This window comes from Triticum urartu, chromosome 1A (assembly GCF_056163025.1).
Source record: "Triticum urartu cultivar PI428250 chromosome 1A, HENAU_Tu73, whole genome shotgun sequence".
NCBI lineage: Eukaryota > Viridiplantae > Streptophyta > Magnoliopsida > Poales > Poaceae > Triticum > Triticum urartu.
This window is the reverse complement of record NC_141873.1, coordinates 263,804,085-263,820,988: the sequence shown is the minus strand read 5'-3', so window position 1 is coordinate 263,820,988 and position 16,904 is coordinate 263,804,085. Positions and strand designations below refer to the sequence as shown.

The window sequence follows — 16,904 nt, the reverse complement described above, 5'->3', positions numbered from 1 at the left end:
CGAGTCAAAAGCTTTAGAGATGTCCAGCTTGAGCATTACTCCTTTGGCCTTTCTTTGGTGCAGACCACAGGCCATTTGCCTAACGAGCAAGAAGTTGTCGTGGATGCTCCTCCCCTTGATGAACGTCGATTGGTTAACATGAAGTAGCTCTCCCATGCGAGGACTGAGCCTATTTTCTAAGAGCTTGGATGAAATCTTCGAAAGGCTGTGCACAAGGCATATGGGTCGACAATCATTTGTCGTGGAGGCCTCCGGGGTTTTTGGGATCAAGGTGATCAAAGCTTGGTTCAACCTGCCGAAACCTCTCCCGTTCCCAATGAATAGTTTGTGCACCGCCACAATTAGGTCCGCCTTAATGATCTCCCAGGCCTTTTGGAAGAAGAGGCCAATGAAGCCATCCGGCCCCGGCGCTCGGTAAGTCGGCATGCCCTTGACCATCGTCCAAATTTCCTCCTCACTAAAGATTTGATCCTACTCCGATAAGTCTAGTCTAGCAATGTCGAGCGCGTCCAGGTCCAAGGTGAGCTCACGCGCGACATCCTTCCCGAGGAGCTCTTTGTATGCCTCATGAAACGCCACCTCCTTCTCAGCTTGGTCCGTGACAATGTGCCCATCCACCAAGAGGGACAGTATGTAGTTCTTCGTCCTCCTACCATTCGCAACCAAGTGGAAAAGCTGGGTATTTGCAAATCCTTCCCTAAGCCAAGTAATGCGAGATCTCAGGCGAGTGATTGTTCTTTCCAGCGAGGCCAGCCCCAGCACGAGCTGCTTGATGGTTCTCCTGATCCACCTCTCCTCATGAGTGAGCAACCGAGTCTCCTGGGCGCAGTCAAACCTCAAAATGGCATGCCTCCCACGGGGGAAACATAGCTAGTGATGGAATGGGTATCATTGACATGATTTGTCAATTGCACCCTGGTGGAGTCCCAAGCGATAAAAATCCCTTCCCTAGTATTAGACGCCGGTAAATAGGTGTAGCCATCATAAGTAGGCCCCATACATTGCAGAGTCGTGCACTGGTCCACCCTTTCAAGTTTGGTCTCTAGGATACAACAGATCACCACATGTAAAGAATCTACCAATTCGCGTAAAGTCTTCCTCCTAGCTGGTCCATTTAGACCACGCACGTTCCAACAGACCAACTCCATTCCTGCATACGACATGGCCAGGAGCGCCTCCACGTCGACCGGCCCCCTGCGTCTAAACCATGATAGGTGACGCACTCTCCAAGTCACCTCCTAGGTCTAGTGGTATCGCCTTCCTAAAGATCGCCACGATTGCTCTCAGCTGTGTCTCCTGGAGTGGTGAGTCAAACACCGTGTGAAGCTGATCTAGCGCATCTTCCCAGACCGCCAGATCATCACAATCAAAGCCCAACGCCTTTAGCAAGACCGCTTCAGCTGCCGACACTTTAGTCCTCCTCTGTCCAATCGAGCACCCTGATCTGGTGGCACGCCACGGTGTGAATGGGTCCTGGCCGGCACGGACCCCTCGCAGCCCTTCAAATTCCTTGAGCAGCGGTGGAGCAAGCTTCTTAAGAAGTCTGGCGCAGAAAGTTTTGATGTTTCCATGGGCGATGATGTCCTTGTTGGACAGGGGCGTGTCCAAAGCGCAAGCATCCCTCCCTCCCAGCTGCGGCACAGTGATTTCCAGGGCCTCGTCGTGCATGCATGCACCGTATGTGGTCACCTCAGCACCAGGGTCCGCGGGTCCCAGCTCCCGCGCGACCTCGAGAGCCAGCTGTCCTCCAGCATGTGGGTCGGTTGCCCCAGTATCCGCCTCGGGCGCGATGTGCAAGGTATCCGATGTTGGGTCCCCTCGGCCAGCCACATGTGGTGCCGTCGGGCCCATATCCTCCCGCTCCTGTGGTCCCACCGCCAGGACGTGCGCCAGTGTGGCGTCCGCGCGATCTGCCTCGCCCTGGCCCAACACGACCAGAGTCGAGTCACGGTTGGCCAGCACCTAACCACCAACGGTCTGTTCTGCTGCAATCGATGTCCCCGACCTGATCTCCTCGGGATCCACCAACCCTTCTAGAGCTGTCCTGTTGTCAATCACGGTCGCAAGTGGCCCAGCTTAGCCAACCACTACTAGGAAAAACCTTACCAGTAGCGTGGGTTTTTGGACTACCAGTAGCGTAGGTTCCCACGCTACTGCTATGACGCTACAACTATTTTTAGCAGTAGCATGTGTTTTACCCCATGCTACAGCTAAACAGACATACCAGTAGCGCTGGTGCCCCACGCTACTAGTATTCCACACCCACGCTACTAGTAAAGGAATAGCAGTAGCGCTTCTATGATACACCCACGCTACTAGTAACAAATTAGGATTTAAAAAAATAAAAGTCTACCTATTTCAGCTTAGACATGCATTTCACAATACGTACATGTTATGCAAACAGTCAATCATCAATCATACATATCTGATGTAGATAATTAACACACGCACACCCACACACGCGCACATGTGCGCGCGCACACACACAATATATACCACGCATATAGGTCGTCGGCATCAGCGCCTCCACAAGCCCGTGTTGATGGTGTTGATGTCGTAGTCACCACCGCACCACCGTGACGATGATGTCGTCGTCGCCGCCGCAGCCCCGTCGATGTCGATGTCGCCGTCGCCGCCGCAGCCGCCGCACGCGAGCTAACTTCCTGAAAGTTCATAATATTACATTGTCCCGTACCAAGTACTTGCAGTCAACTGAAGGAATGATCACGGAGAACACAATTGCCAAAAGTGAGATGGTGTGTAAAAAGGTACTTGTGCATAAAATAAAAATAGTGTGGACTATAAGTAAACTGACAAATGGCAATATACAGGTTGGATGTCTGACAATAAATATATTTATTTTTGCCTCTCTATCCAACTTCTCATCAACTATATGATAACTTAATACAAATGAAGTTGCACCATAACACAGAACAGTTGTAAAAGGGGGAGGGAAACTTTAGCAGGTTTCTGCTTTTTAGAGGAAGAAGTAATTAGATCATTGACTTTCTTTTCAGCAGCTACAGTCTCAGTTGATTCTCTAAGCTGTCTACTAGTTGATTAACTGAAAAAGTTTTCATTTAGTTTTAACTAAAGAAAAAGATTCATTTAGAAACTACTCCTATTTCAATACAACTACAGAAAACTGCTGGAGTAAAAGCAACAACAGCATCACATTAAGAAACTACTCCTATTTCAATGTGAATTAGGGAGTACAGCAGCAACATCACATTAAGAAAAGTGAAAAAATTTATTCAACCTACTCCTGACTTGCACAACTACTCCAATTACTCCTGATCAAGCAGCCCCATCACATTAGTTTTACAGAACTGAATTTCAATACAACTACTCCAGCAAGACAAAAGCAAAATGGAGAAGTTCAACTACACAAAACTTGCCATGTTAAACTCTTTGATTTTGACTTTACTAGTAGTTCTTTGAATTTCATTTACAAAACTTGCCATGCTTGATTTACAAAATGGAGTTTACCAGTACAAACTCTTTGATTTTGATTTGTGTACTGCTCAACTATGTTGGTTTTGAGGCTGTGATCTACACTCTCGATGTCTGAAATATGCAAGGCCGCAGCAAGAACAAAGCTCACTTCTGGCCAATTCAGTTGACGAGCAGTACAACTAAATTGGACTTATCTAGCTACTGAAGAAATAAGCAGTGACTGAATCAACTGAACTGAACTTACTTAGCTACTGAAAGTAGCAAGCAGTGACTGAAACTGCACATACAAGTTCTATTGTCGGCACTCCCTGTTTCTTGGCCTGCTGAAGAAAGAAAGCAAGCAACGAAATTCAGAGTTTACCACGGCTCGTAAGCAAGAAAGCAAGGCATGAGAGGGATCAGAGGAGGGGCTTACCATCAGCTCTGCCGGAGTGGAATAGAGGAAGCCGGGTGAGGCAGCGCTTGCTGAGGTGGTCTTGGTGTAACCGTCGGACAGTCGATGGAGATGCCTAGGTCGCCGGGTGTGGGCGCATTCCGGTTCCTTGGCCTGCTGAAGCAGCCGGAGGCAGGCCACGACGGCGCGTGCTTCGAGATCGACGAGAGCAATGTTGTGTGGCCGACATCTGATAGGTAGAGATAACTAAAATGTCAATCGGCAGCATCGAGCCAACAATGATGAAAGAAATGTTCCGGCTCCTTCCTAGGGAACTATAATTTACGGCATAAAAAGGTTAGATAATATGCCGCATAACCACTATGAGATTCAAGTAGTTACGCCATTTATTGTTCTAAGCAGAATAAACAAAGTACATCTACTGAGCTAAAGCTTTCCAGTTCGAACTGAGTAACCACACACTGTTACTTGTTACTGTTAATACAACTATACAGCTAAAGGCCCCTATTGTTTGTTCATTCACAAATTACTTGTTGCATACCTGAAGGCGGTCAAAGTAAACAACCATGGATTTCACAAGTTCAAGTAATTTCCTGTCTCTGAATCCTGGCTCTTGGTCTGTACATTCGATTTTAGTCTAGCAGAAAGAAGTATGAATGGATTATTGCGACCAAAAATAGACTGTAGCAAGAAATCACAACCCGCCACACACTAGCTAGAGGCAGCAACAAATTGACTAGTTACACAGAACCACATGGAAGGACGAGTTTGCTTGCACTGACTCACAGCATGGGACGGCGATGCGGTCAACGATGTTCTCAGGCATCTGGAAGATGAGCTTGCTGTCAACGAGGAAGCGCATGTAGGCCTCAAGGTTAGGCTCTGCTCGTTGGCCGGCGGCTGACCTGGGCACTCGGCAGCAAGAACACAGGGGCGCCCGAAACCCTAGCCGCGGGCAAGTGTGCAGGCCTTGTAGCACGGATCTGGACGGAGGGGAGGGAGGGGCGGAGCTTGGGGAGCTTGGGGCCGTGTTGCGCGCGACCGGAGCTTGCCGGAACCGGCCGGCATGGGTGGCGGCGGCGGCGGCGGCGGCGAGGAGATCGAGCGGTGGGGGAGAGGTGCTCGACCGAGAGGGGTGAGGGTGAGATTCGTCAGAGAGAGTTTTTTTAGATGGTGCGGCGGTGGACACGCTCAGTAGTAGCGTGGGTGTCTCATCTATGCTTTAGCTATTCATTTAGCAGTAGTGCTGGTTAGACGACAAACGCTGTATTTTGATCGGGTGGTGTGGCGTGATAAACTTACCAGTAGCGTGCCCTCTGAAAGTAGTACCAGTAGCGCGTTTTATAACAAGCGCTACTAGTAATTATCAGTAGCGTGGGCTCCAAAACAGATACTACTGGTAAAATTCTATGTATAAGCATTTCCCTAGCAGTGAACTCCAAAACGGCTCCAGTCTCCTGATTCGTTTCGCTCTTATCCTCCTGCCTAAGTTCAAACAAAAGTGGTTGCGGGACCGGCACGTGGTCAAAAAGCACCTGAGTATTAGCAGGCGTGGCCTCATCCTGCAGTCAGGCATCGGTGTCCTGGCAGTCCTGGTGCACAGCGGTGGCGCCCACCACCATGGGAGGGATTCGCCAGTTGGAAGGCCCGACGTGCTCCAGAAGTGCCTGCCTATACGTGCCTTCGTGGTGACCATTGAACGAGCCGTGGTGATCGCACACACCCCGCGTCCAAGGCAGGACTCTCCATTCTCCCTAACCGGAGAAATCTCCTGAGTCGTCCGGCAAGCTGCTCTGGCCGCTCCCATCAGAGCTGGGCGGCCGCATCCAGGTCCCCGGCCCCTCATGATCCCTGTTCCGACTAATGTGGATTAGTGCCTTGTACTCCAAGAGCTGCTGAGAAGTCGGCATCCGTGTCGCCGGTCCCTAATCAACCTCCGGCTCTGGCACCCAGATCCGCTTGTCCGTCGGCACACCGTCAGGATCCACACACCAAGCACGCATCTTGAATAGAGACAGGTCCTTCCTATTGGTAGTTTCCAGCGCGAGACTCTCCACCAGGCACGCCGTGCCCAGAATTTCCGTCGCTGTATCCCAGGTCCAGGCGTGAGAAGGGACACCTTCGATCATGAGATCCACTTGCGTGCGCATCATCCTCGAGACTGCCTGGGCTTGTCTCAGCCATGGGCGAATGTAGAGCTTGAACGCGCCACGGCCGACAGAGCCCGCAGCCAGAATCTTGTTTCGCAGGTCAGGTGATGAGAACACCACAAGGAAATCCTCCTAGTGGTACTTGTGCACGGAGAAGCGATGGCGCGGGATGCGCAACTCCGTCGCGATGGCCTTCGCAACATCAAGGCATGACACCGGCGGTCGGGACCCGCCGACGTATGCCACCACCGCAAGCTTGAGCCGACGCTCAAGGTCATCGATCTTCATAGAGCGGCGAAGGATGCAAACGTCTCCTACAGTGGCTGGCAGTGCCTGGCTGAGCCCCACAGGTGCGGTGTCGGCCGGCGCTGGCGAGGGCCTCTCCGCCGGAGAGGCCTGCCGAGCGGCCGGCGACAGCCTGTTCGCAGGCCGAGCAGGCAGCAGCTATTGAGAGGAGCGCGCCACCTTGGCCATGGCATCACGTCGGAGCTCTTCCTCCGAACGGGGGCTGCGCAGCCGCTTGCACTCCATCGATATGTGGCCCTCGAGCCCATAACGAATGCACAGAGGCTTGAAGGTGCAGTCTTCCCTCCGGTGGCCCTCCCGGAAACACTTGAAGCATAGGCCAAAGAGATCCGCCGGAACCTCCCACCTCACTGGGGAAGACGACAGCGAGCGCGAGCGAGGCCCAGATATGCCTGCCCCGGCCTACTTCTACAGCGCCTTGCGCCTGCACCACATGGCCTTGTAGGAAGGGCCGGGTCTGCGCCAGCGCACCACTGAGCCCGCCACCGGCGTAGGTGCAGCATCGTGTGTGGCCTCACGGACCCGCGCCGAGGATCCAGCGGAGCCCGACGACTCCGAGAGCCCCAGCCCTGAGACGATGGGCTGCATCCTGGAGGACACCGAGGAGGGGCTGCCTCCATCGGACGCCATGGAGATCTGAGCACCCGGGGGAGAAGGGAGAGGGTGGACGCTGGGGTCGGAGTGGCTGCCGGCGGGGAAGGGGGAGCGCCTGAGCGAGAGGGGAGCGCCGGAGCGAGAGAGCACTAGCGTGGACTCATGAGGCAATCGTTTTCAACCAAACAATAAATAAATCTCCCCTTCGGAGCATCCGGAGCAGATGCAGATAGTGGTTTATGTCGGTGGCATCTGAAAGACGGTTGATCGTGGTTGGCGGACAAAGCGGATGCAAATGTCGGTGGCATCCGAAAGACTGTGGATCGTGGTTGGCGGCTGGTAGGTTCCAGACAAGATAATCATCCCTACGCACACATGCCTTCATCAATCGAGGTGTCGCTAGACACCATAGTGCTTGTTGCACCACCACGACACCACATCGCACACCGAGGACTGTGTCCGCCAGCCCACACCCAAGCCGCGTGCTTCGCCCACGAACACCACGTCCCCCACGACAGGGCAGCCACCCTACATCCAGGCAACCCTGAGACCAACCAAGGAACCGGCACCCCAACCACTGGTGGAGTCGCCAGCGACTGCTCTACCTCAAACAATGTTAGATCTAAGACCAGGAAGTACCATCTCAGGGAAAGAGGGATGAGTAGGAGGGGATCAAAGCCACGACCAACTCCATCTGCGTCGGTGATGGGAGGGACGACCACATCGGAGCCTACCATCCATCATGCCAACCTTCCCATTCTGGACACCCCCTATGTTGCCCCACCACGACCACTATCTAATATCAATGCAGGGCCACTGTCCATCGACGGGAGAATCAGACCAGCCGTTGATGTCCTACAAGTGCATCAATGTAGCAATTTTGTGACAAGTAAGTTTTGTCGACCCCGCAGAGAGTGAAAAGGTAGTCACTACTATCCGTGCAGTTGTGTCATGACTTACCGAACTATGCTTACGCCCAAACAGGAGTTTGAAAATAGTTCACGCGGAAATCTCAAAAGATAGAATTTAAATAAGGTACTATAACAAACGAAAAAAAGATACTAAAGTAAAATGAGAAAATAAACGACGGAGAAATATGTGATGCTTTAGATGAGAACACTGGCGTTTTGGTACGGCCTCCTTTGGCTTTGGCACTGATTGGGGTTAAGATTTTCGACCATTAGCACATACTGCTAAGTCTATTCCTTGCATTATAGGATATGGTGATTGACCGATGGTGGCGATATCTCACATAAATTGTCTCTCAAGCCGCACCATTTTGAGACAACTCAATTGTCCTTGTTCTCATCCCATACCAATGGTGGATAACAGAAAGACATCATGACCACAAGGACCGGAACGAAGGCAATAAGTTATATGAACAATCGTGATCTCTAGAATAATTGTGTTCCCTCAGGATATCGATGCTTGTCACGCGGAGCTCTCTCGGTTTGCGCAACTATCTATCAACTTCATGTGTGGCCTAGGGAGTTGAACGTTTTCAACTACATCGATGGATCGGACGTCCAATCACTAAGTTACCACAAAGGTAAATAATCAACACGGAGAAGGCACACATAAATAGATGATGCATTGGCTGACCCATAGCCAATAATTACTCAAATAACATCACATACAAAGGGGGTTCAAGAGTTGTTACAACCCATCACGGAGACCATGATGAGGGAAGGAGAAGGGGTGTTGGTGAAAATGATGCGGTGGCACATGACCGCGCACCACGGCTGTGCTCTTTCGACGGCGACTCCCTTCCGTTCTTCCTCCAAGATTGCAACGATGGACATGCATGCTTGGCACAACCTCCAAGTGCTTTTTGATATGGACGGTGGCTGGATGTGGAGAAATGGATAATAGATGGTTGTCGAATTAAATGACGGTGGCGTCTAGGGTTGGAGTTGTATATACAAGAGCTCTCCCAAAACCTCCTCCATTGATGTAGCACCTCTCCTTTGATCCAAGGACTCTAGCCTCTAGGTGAGCCCAACCTTTTCCTGAAACATCCTTTATGGCCAATGAAGTAGTAGGAAGAAACATGGACAAAATCCGCGAAGAATCACGCCTGGAAATGCAACTTTGAGGCTTGTCCAGGCCTGGTACGAGCAGGTTTGCTCATATAAAGCATCGTCTTGCGTTCTGGACTCTCTAGTAAAATGGTCGCTATTTTCTTCATACTAAGTCAGAATTTGACATTGTAAGAGTTTGTAGAGACGCCCCATCGATAACTAATCTTCTCTTTGCGGATGATTCCTTAATTCTTATGAAAGCTAACAAACAAAGGGCAGAAGCTCTGAAAGCTGCACTTGATCTATATTGTTGTAACATCCCAAATTTTCAATTTGAAATGTTATACAATAGATCATCTTTGCATATCATATTTTATTGGCATTTTGGGGTTGATCCTAGAAATTCTACGCAACTCGAGGACCCTCAGAGAGAGTTGGGGATTTCGTTATTTTCATATTTGAGTTTTCTCAAATTTTGAAAATAGGATCATTTGATTTTATTTATTTTTATCTTCAATTATTTCTATTATCAAAATATGAGAGAGGGAATAAAATGACTTTCCCAAAATAAAGAAATATTGAGGATTTAAATGATAAAATCAAATAAGATTTTCTTTTGGTTTTATTTGCTATTTTATTGAATTTAGGAAAAATGCGCGTTTTTCAAAATTGCATTTAGGTGCCAAATAAATGTTCATTCTGTGCGGCTTGATTTTAGAAGCCGGGGAAATTTATTTCGGGATTTTTGGAGTCCGTTTAGTATTCCTTTTGTTTGTTTTTCTGCGCGTAATAATTTTAAAAAAAAGGAGCCGCCGCCGCCCCCAAACCCTCGCCCCAAGCCGCCCGCCGCCCCAGATGCCGCTGCCGCGCCGCCGCCCGCCGTCGCCGCCGCCGAGGTCGATCTCGCCGCCGCCGTTTTTCTTAGAAAACCGTTGGTTTTCGCCGGGTTTCGTTCGGTTTCTTTAGATCCGTTTTTTTAGATAGATCGGTTTTTTCCGGTTTAGTTTAATTAGCGAGCGTTCGCTCATTCGTTCATTTTAACAAACACATTCATTGTTTAGATCCAGATAACGAATGTTTGTTCGTTAATCTGTTCGTCGTTTTTCTTTTTCTCGGATTTATTCTGTGATTTTTCTGATCACGATTTCTGATCCGATTTTCGTTCTAGTATAATTTTTCGCTCGCTTATCGGAATCAGGCGATTCAAGCGCCTGGAGTTTCATCTCGAAACCGTCTTTCCGTTTAACCAACTGAAACAAGTTTTTGCCTCTGTAAAATTTGACCTAGATCCAGATTAGTAAATGAAGCTTGTTTCTTTTGCCGTTTGTCTTTCGTTGCTTCGTTCGATTTGATTCTTTTTGCCAACTGGAGTTCTTAAGTTGAACTTTCTAGTTAGATCTCTTATTTGGGTTTTATCTGTGCATTAGTTGAGTACTTATTGTATGCTTGTTTGTTTGCGATAGAGTACCCGGAGTGCGCCGCTTGCTACTTTGAATCGCTAGGTTTTGCAGATCATCAGCAAGGCAAGTAACACTTTGATCATACTTCCTATTACCCAGTTTTTATTGCATTAGATCAACCCTCACACATTGCATGATTAGGATCTAATTAAATTGTGGGTTTGGGAAGTAGATGAGGTAGTACCTATTACCTGTTATTATCAAACCTCTGGGAGTTACTTCTACGTTTGCTTATTATGCCATGCTATGCTAGTAGACGTGGATTGGGTGAGTGTATCCATGACAAATGTGAGTTTGTTAAATTAATGGTTTATCTAAGGTGGCAACTTAAATACACATCTGGGTGGATTGAGGCACCTGGGTATTCCAGCGATTGCCTGTTTTTCTTTTGGACCGCCACCCAGGCTCAAATGGATCATGAGTTTGAAGTATATTTTCACGCAGAAGGAGTTGAATCTCAGGCAAAGGAGATGGTTGGAGCTCATCAAGGATTATGATATGAGATTGCATTATCACCCCGGAAAGGCTAACGTAGTAGCCGACGCGCTGAGCCGTAAAAGTCATGTCAACACCCTAATGACAGGAGATTTACCAAGGGAGTTAGCCAAAAATCTTCGTGAGCTATGTTTGGAGATAGTCCCGAGAGGCTATGTAGCAGCATTGGAGATTCAGTCTACTTTGATGGATAAGATCAGAGAAGCTCAAAGGACTGACAAGGATATTGCTTCTATTAAGGAGAAAATGAGCAAAGGAAAAGCTAAAGGATTTCATGAGGATGAGCACGATACCTTATGGTTTGAAGACCGTGTTTATGTGCCTAATGATTCGAAGATCAGGACGTTGATTCTGCAAGAGGTCCATGATTCACCATATTTGATTCACCCAGGAAATACCAAGATGTATTTGGATTTGAAGGATACTTTCTGGTGGACCGGAATGAAGAAGGATATTGCGGAGTATGTAGCAGTTTGTGATGTATGTCAGAGAGTAAAGGCAGAGCATCAGAAGCCAGCAGGATTGCTACAGCCATTGCCGATACCCGAATGGAAGTGGGATAAGTTAGGCATAGATTTTATTACAGGATTACCCAGAACTCGTTCAGGCTATGACTCGATATGGGTTGTAGTCGATCGTTTGACAAAGGTAGCTCATTTCATTCCAGTGAAGACTACCTACACTAGTGCCAAGTTGGCAAACATATACATGACCAGAATCGTATGTCTGCATGGAGTTCCACGGAGCATTGTATTAGATAGAGGAACCCAGTTTACCTCAAAGTTCTGGAATCAGTTACATGAAACTTTGGGTAACAGGCTAGAGTTCAGTACAGCTTTCCATCCGCAGATAGATGGACAAACCGAGAGAGTCAATCAGATTTTGGAGGATATGCTGAGAGCTTGTGCGCTAGATTATGGATCTAGTTGGGACGACAATTTGCCATACGCAGAGTTCTCTTATAACAACGTTATCAATCCAGTTTGAAGATGGCCCCTTTCGAAGCCTTGTATGGAAGGAGGTGCAAGACCCCATTGTTGTGGGATGAAGTTGGAGACTGGCAATTGTTTGGACTAGATTTGATTAAGGAGTCAGAACAGAAAGTGAAATTGATTCGCGATAGGCTCAAGGTAGCCCAGTCTAGGCAGAAGAGCTACACAGATCCTAAACGCAAGGAGACAGTTTACGAAGTCGGAGACCGAGTTTATCTTCGAGTATCTCCACTTCAGGGAGTTAAGCGCTTTGGAGTTAAGGTAAAGTTAGCACCACGTTTTGTAGTACCATACAAGGTTTTGGAGTGTATGGAAGAAGTAGCTTATAAGTTGGAATTGCTCGAAGGATTGTCAGGAGTTCACGACGTGTTCCACGTTTCACAGTTGAAGAAGTGCCACGCGGAGATGGTTGATATACCGCTGAGAGATACAGTGCCGCCGGAAGCAATTCAGTTGGACAGTGATTTGACCTACGAGGAGAAACCAGTTAAGATTCTTGAGTATGCCAGCCGAGTCACCCGCATCAAGGTTATCAAGTTTTGCAAAGTTCAGTGGAGCCACCACACGGAGGATGAAGCCACCTGGGAACGAGAGAAAGAATTGCTGAAGGACCACCCTCACTTATTTTCTAGCCAACCCGAATCTCGAGGGCGAGATTCATCTTAAGGGGGTAGGTTTGTAACATCCCAAATTTTCAATTTGGAATGTTATACAATAGATCATCTTTGCATGTCATATTTTATTTGCATTTTGGGGTTGATCCTAGAAATTCTATGCACCTCAAGGACCCCCGGAGAGAGTTGGGGATTTCGTTATTTTCATATTTGAGTTTTCTCAAATTTTGAAAATAGGATCATTTGATTTTATTTATTTTTATCTTCAATTATTTCTATTATCAAAATATGAGAGAGGGAATTAAATTACTTTCCCAAAATAAAGAAATATTGAGGATTTAAATGATAAAATCAAATAAGATTTTATTTTGTTTTATTTGTTATTTTATTGAATTTAGGAAACATGCGTGTTTTTCAAAATTGCATTTAGGCCCCAAATGAATGTTCATCCTGTACGGCTTGATTTTAGAAGTCGGGGAAAATTTATTTCGGGATTTTTGGAGTCCGTTTAGTATTCCTTTTGTTTGTTTTTCTGCGCGTAATAATTTTAAAAAAGGAGCGAACCGACTACAGGCCGGTTTCGGCCAGGACTCCCTGGCCGGGGCCTTTATATAACGCGACCCCGGGGCCCGACCAGCCCAAAGCCGCCGCCGCCCCGCCGCTCGCCGCCGCCGCCGCCCCCAAACCCTAGCCCCAAGCCGCCCGCCGCCCCAGCCGCCGCCGCCGGAGCTCCGCCGCCGACGACGATGTCGATCTCGCCGCCGCCGTTTTTTTAGAAAACTGTTGGTTTTCGCCGGGTTTCGTTCGGTTTTTTTAGATCCGTTTTTTAGATAGATCGGGTTTTTTCGGTTTAGTTTAATTAGCGAGCGTTCGCTCGTTCGTTCATTTTAACGAACGCGTTCATCATTTAGATCCAGATAACGAATGTTCGTTCGTTAATCTTTCCGTCATTTTTCTTTTTCTCGGATTTATTCCGCGATTTTTCTGATCGCGATTTCTGATCCGATTTTTGTTCTAGTATAACTTTTCGCTCATTTATCGGAATCACGTGATTCAAGCGCCTGGAGTTTTGTCTCGAAACCCTCTTTCCGTTTAACCAACTGAAACAAGTTTTTGCCTCTGTAAAATTTGACCTAGATCCAGATTAGTAAATGAAGCTTGTTTCTTTTGTCGTTTGTCTTTCGTTGCTTCGTTCGATTTGATTCTTTTTGCCAACCGGAGTTCTTAAGTTGAACTTTCTAGTTAGATATCTTATTTGAGTTTTACCTATGCATTAGTTGAGTACTTATTGTATGCTTGTTTGTTTGCGATAGAGTACCCGGAGTGCGCCGCTTGCTACTTTGAATCGCTAGGTTTTGCGGATCATCAGCAAGGCAAGTAACACTTTGATCATACTTCCTATTACCCAGTTTTTATTGCATTAGATCAACCCTCACACATTGCATGATTAGGATCTAATTAAATTGTGGGTTTGGGAAGTAGATGAGGTAGTACCTATTACCTGTTATTATCAAACCTCTGGGAGTTACTTCTACGTTTGCTTATTATGCCATGCTATGCTAGTAGACGTGGATTGGGTGAGTGTATCCATGACAAATGTGAGTTTGTTAAATTAATGGTTTATCTAAGGTGGCAACTTAAATACACATCTGGGTGGATTGAGGCACCTGGGTATTCCAGCGATTGCCTATTTTTCTTTTGGACCGCCACCCAGGCTCAAATGGATCATGAGATTATTCATACTAGAAACTTTCGTGTGCAGCCACAAGCTACTATGGGCTCTAGCATAGTTGACTAAGGTGTGCGAACTTTTACAGTGGTAGACTAGAAGATGTAGGGGAAAGTAGGTGTAACGATCTACCCGATCGTATGGTGCTAGTGCTTCTGAAAGACTATGTCTCGGTCATCCGTTTCTCAAACACCATGTAGTGCGAGAATCCCAACGGAGGAGATCGAGTCTTGTGGGGAAAAGTGTGCAAACCTCTACAGAGTATATAAACTAATCATGGTTAGCCGTGTCCCCGGTTATGGACAACTTAAGTATCTAGTTCTTGGATTATCATGTGAATCTCATCATGTTACTCTAATTAATTTTGTTGGGTTTTAATGATGATATTTAATTGGGATTGAGAGGGTGTATACACTCTCAATGTTTAACAACCACCATGATAGTTAAATAAAATGTATTCCTTTGCAGTAGGGAAAAATTGGCTTTACGCAAAACTGTAACCATAGAGCTTTCCACCAGCCAAATATGCATGTAGTATAGCCTTATTCCTTCATTGTTCTCTATGTGTTACCTTGCCAGCATATTCCATGTGCTGACCTGTTTCGGGCTGCAACGTTTATGTTGCAGACTTTTCAGACGACGAGTAAGGTGCCTTTAGGTCGTGGTTCTAGACTTAGTGATGCCGTTGGAGTTGATGGACTCACTTATCTTCCAAGCCTTCCGCTGTTATTGTTATTAGATGGCCTTAAGCCATATTTATTGTAATAAGTTCTCTTTTAAGACACTCGATATAATAAGTGTGTGATTGCTACTCTGTTATAAATCCTTCAAGTACTATGTAGTGTCAGCATTACTGATCCAGGGATGACACCGGAGCACAGAGATTGGACCGTTTGAGGTCTGGTCGCTACAATTGTGAGGCATCGGGACAATTAGTTAGCGTTGAAAAATCCAGTATTTTTTTAGTCCTAACACGAAGGTGGAGATTAGAGCACAACTTTGCACAACACTGAATATAATGATGGAGGCGCTTAGTGATAAATAAGTGGGTTTGCCAGCAAATGTTGGGATAGATAAATAAGTGGGTTTGCCAGCAAATGTTCATGTTGCAGACTTTTCAGACGACGAGTAAGGTGCCTTTAGGTCATGGTTCTATACTCAGTGATGCTGTTGGAGTTGATGGACTCACTTATCTTCCAAGCCTTCCGCTGTTATTGTTATTAGATGGCCTTAAGCCATATTTATTGTAATAAGTTCTCTTTTGAGACACTCGATGTAATAAGTGTGTGATTGATGCTCTGTTATAAATCCTTCAAGTACTGTGTGGTGTCAGCATTACTGATCCAGGGATGACACCGGAGCACAGAGATTGGACCGTTTGAGGTCTGGTCGCTACAAGATGGTATCAGAGCACACGCTGACTGTAGGACACGACCACTAAGCTAAAGCCCTAGATCACTACTCACTCTTCTCATTTTGACTCCTCATCTTTTCTACTCTTTTAGGATGGCGGATGCAAGAAACAAGTTCAAGCAACCGGATGAAGATACACCCTTTGGACGTCACTTGAAGGAAGTCACTAGATATCTGAACATAGGAGTACCAAGCTTCACCGGAACCTACAACGCCACTTTACCTGAAGAGGAGCGCCGGATGATTCAAGTTCAAGTTCCAGGAAGGACGTTCATGCCAGTCACCAAACCCATAGAGTTTTCCTTTGATGCACCAACCTGGAGTCTAGGAAAGAGCATGGCAGCTCACATCGCCATGGGACGTATTGGATAAGTTTACCGCAATGATATCAAGGATACTATCTACCAGATTTGTGGGCGCCGAGATGAGCACTGGGAGATGATCAGCACCAGGAAGGATAGATCAATTGCAGCTTTTATCCAGGAGTTAAACCAGCACATTCGACGTCAGGAGAACCAGATGTGCGCCGACATGATAGATTTGAAGAAGGCGAGGACAAGAATCAAGGAACTGGAGGAAGAACTCAAGGCTACACGTGAAGATTATGAAGAGGAAATCGAAGTATTAGTGGAGAAGAATGACGATCTAATCAAGAAGATCGGAATATTTATGGGAGGCCCTACACCAGTAGAAGAAGACAAAGAACCCAAGGAGATTCGCTCGGAAGACTACATCATCATCGACGACACCGACTTAGATCCAGATGATAGCGATGATGACTATGTTGATGAAGCAGGAGCAGATATCATGGAGTCTGCAACCGAAGAATATTTCTAGTAGACCATCCCAACAGTAGTGGAAGTCCACCATGTAAATATAGTAGTTCGAGCACTTTTGCGATAGTTAGATCGATTGTATGCCCTTGTTTGATTGAATGAAGTGAATTGTTTGCTTTTGCCTCATGTGCATATGGGTAGTGTTTTCTCTCTAGACCCCTCTCTATTCTTAAATCTCATCTTTTCTAAACCCTCAGATGCCTCAGAGACGTGACCCAGCAGCAGAACACGTTGATGCAGTTGCTAGTCCAGAATCAGAATCAGGGGAACAACAACAACAACAACCCACCACCACCACCACCTGTTGATCACTTAGCCCGTTTTCTTAGGCTGAATCCGCTGGTGTTTTCTAGTAGCACCGAGCCTATAGTAGCAGATGATTGGCTCCGCAAGACAGCTAGGGAGTTGACCACGTCAGGATGCACAGATGCGGAAAATGTGAAG

The 16,904-nt window shown here is 47.0% G+C and overlaps 1 long non-coding RNA gene and 1 pseudogene across 2 annotated transcripts; both read right to left on the bottom strand.

Annotated features, from left to right (window-relative positions):
* Positions 1-2,374: 2,374 nt before the first annotated feature.
* LOC125532579 (uncharacterized) lies at positions 2,375-5,072 on the bottom strand. Of its 2 annotated transcripts, XR_007294171.2 has the most exons (5): positions 4,637-5,072; positions 4,392-4,487; positions 3,872-4,079; positions 3,701-3,779; positions 2,375-2,663 (listed from the first exon to the last, which is right to left on the bottom strand). It is a non-coding gene; the product is annotated as an uncharacterized LOC125532579 (long non-coding RNA). The 2 variants fall into 2 exon arrangements; XR_007294170.2 differs by lacking the exon at positions 4,392-4,487 and having other exon boundaries at positions 4,637-5,065.
* Positions 5,073-5,418: 346 nt separating this feature from the next.
* Positions 5,419-6,936, bottom strand: LOC147990796 (uncharacterized; annotated as a pseudogene).
* Positions 6,937-16,904: the final 9,968 nt, after the last annotated feature.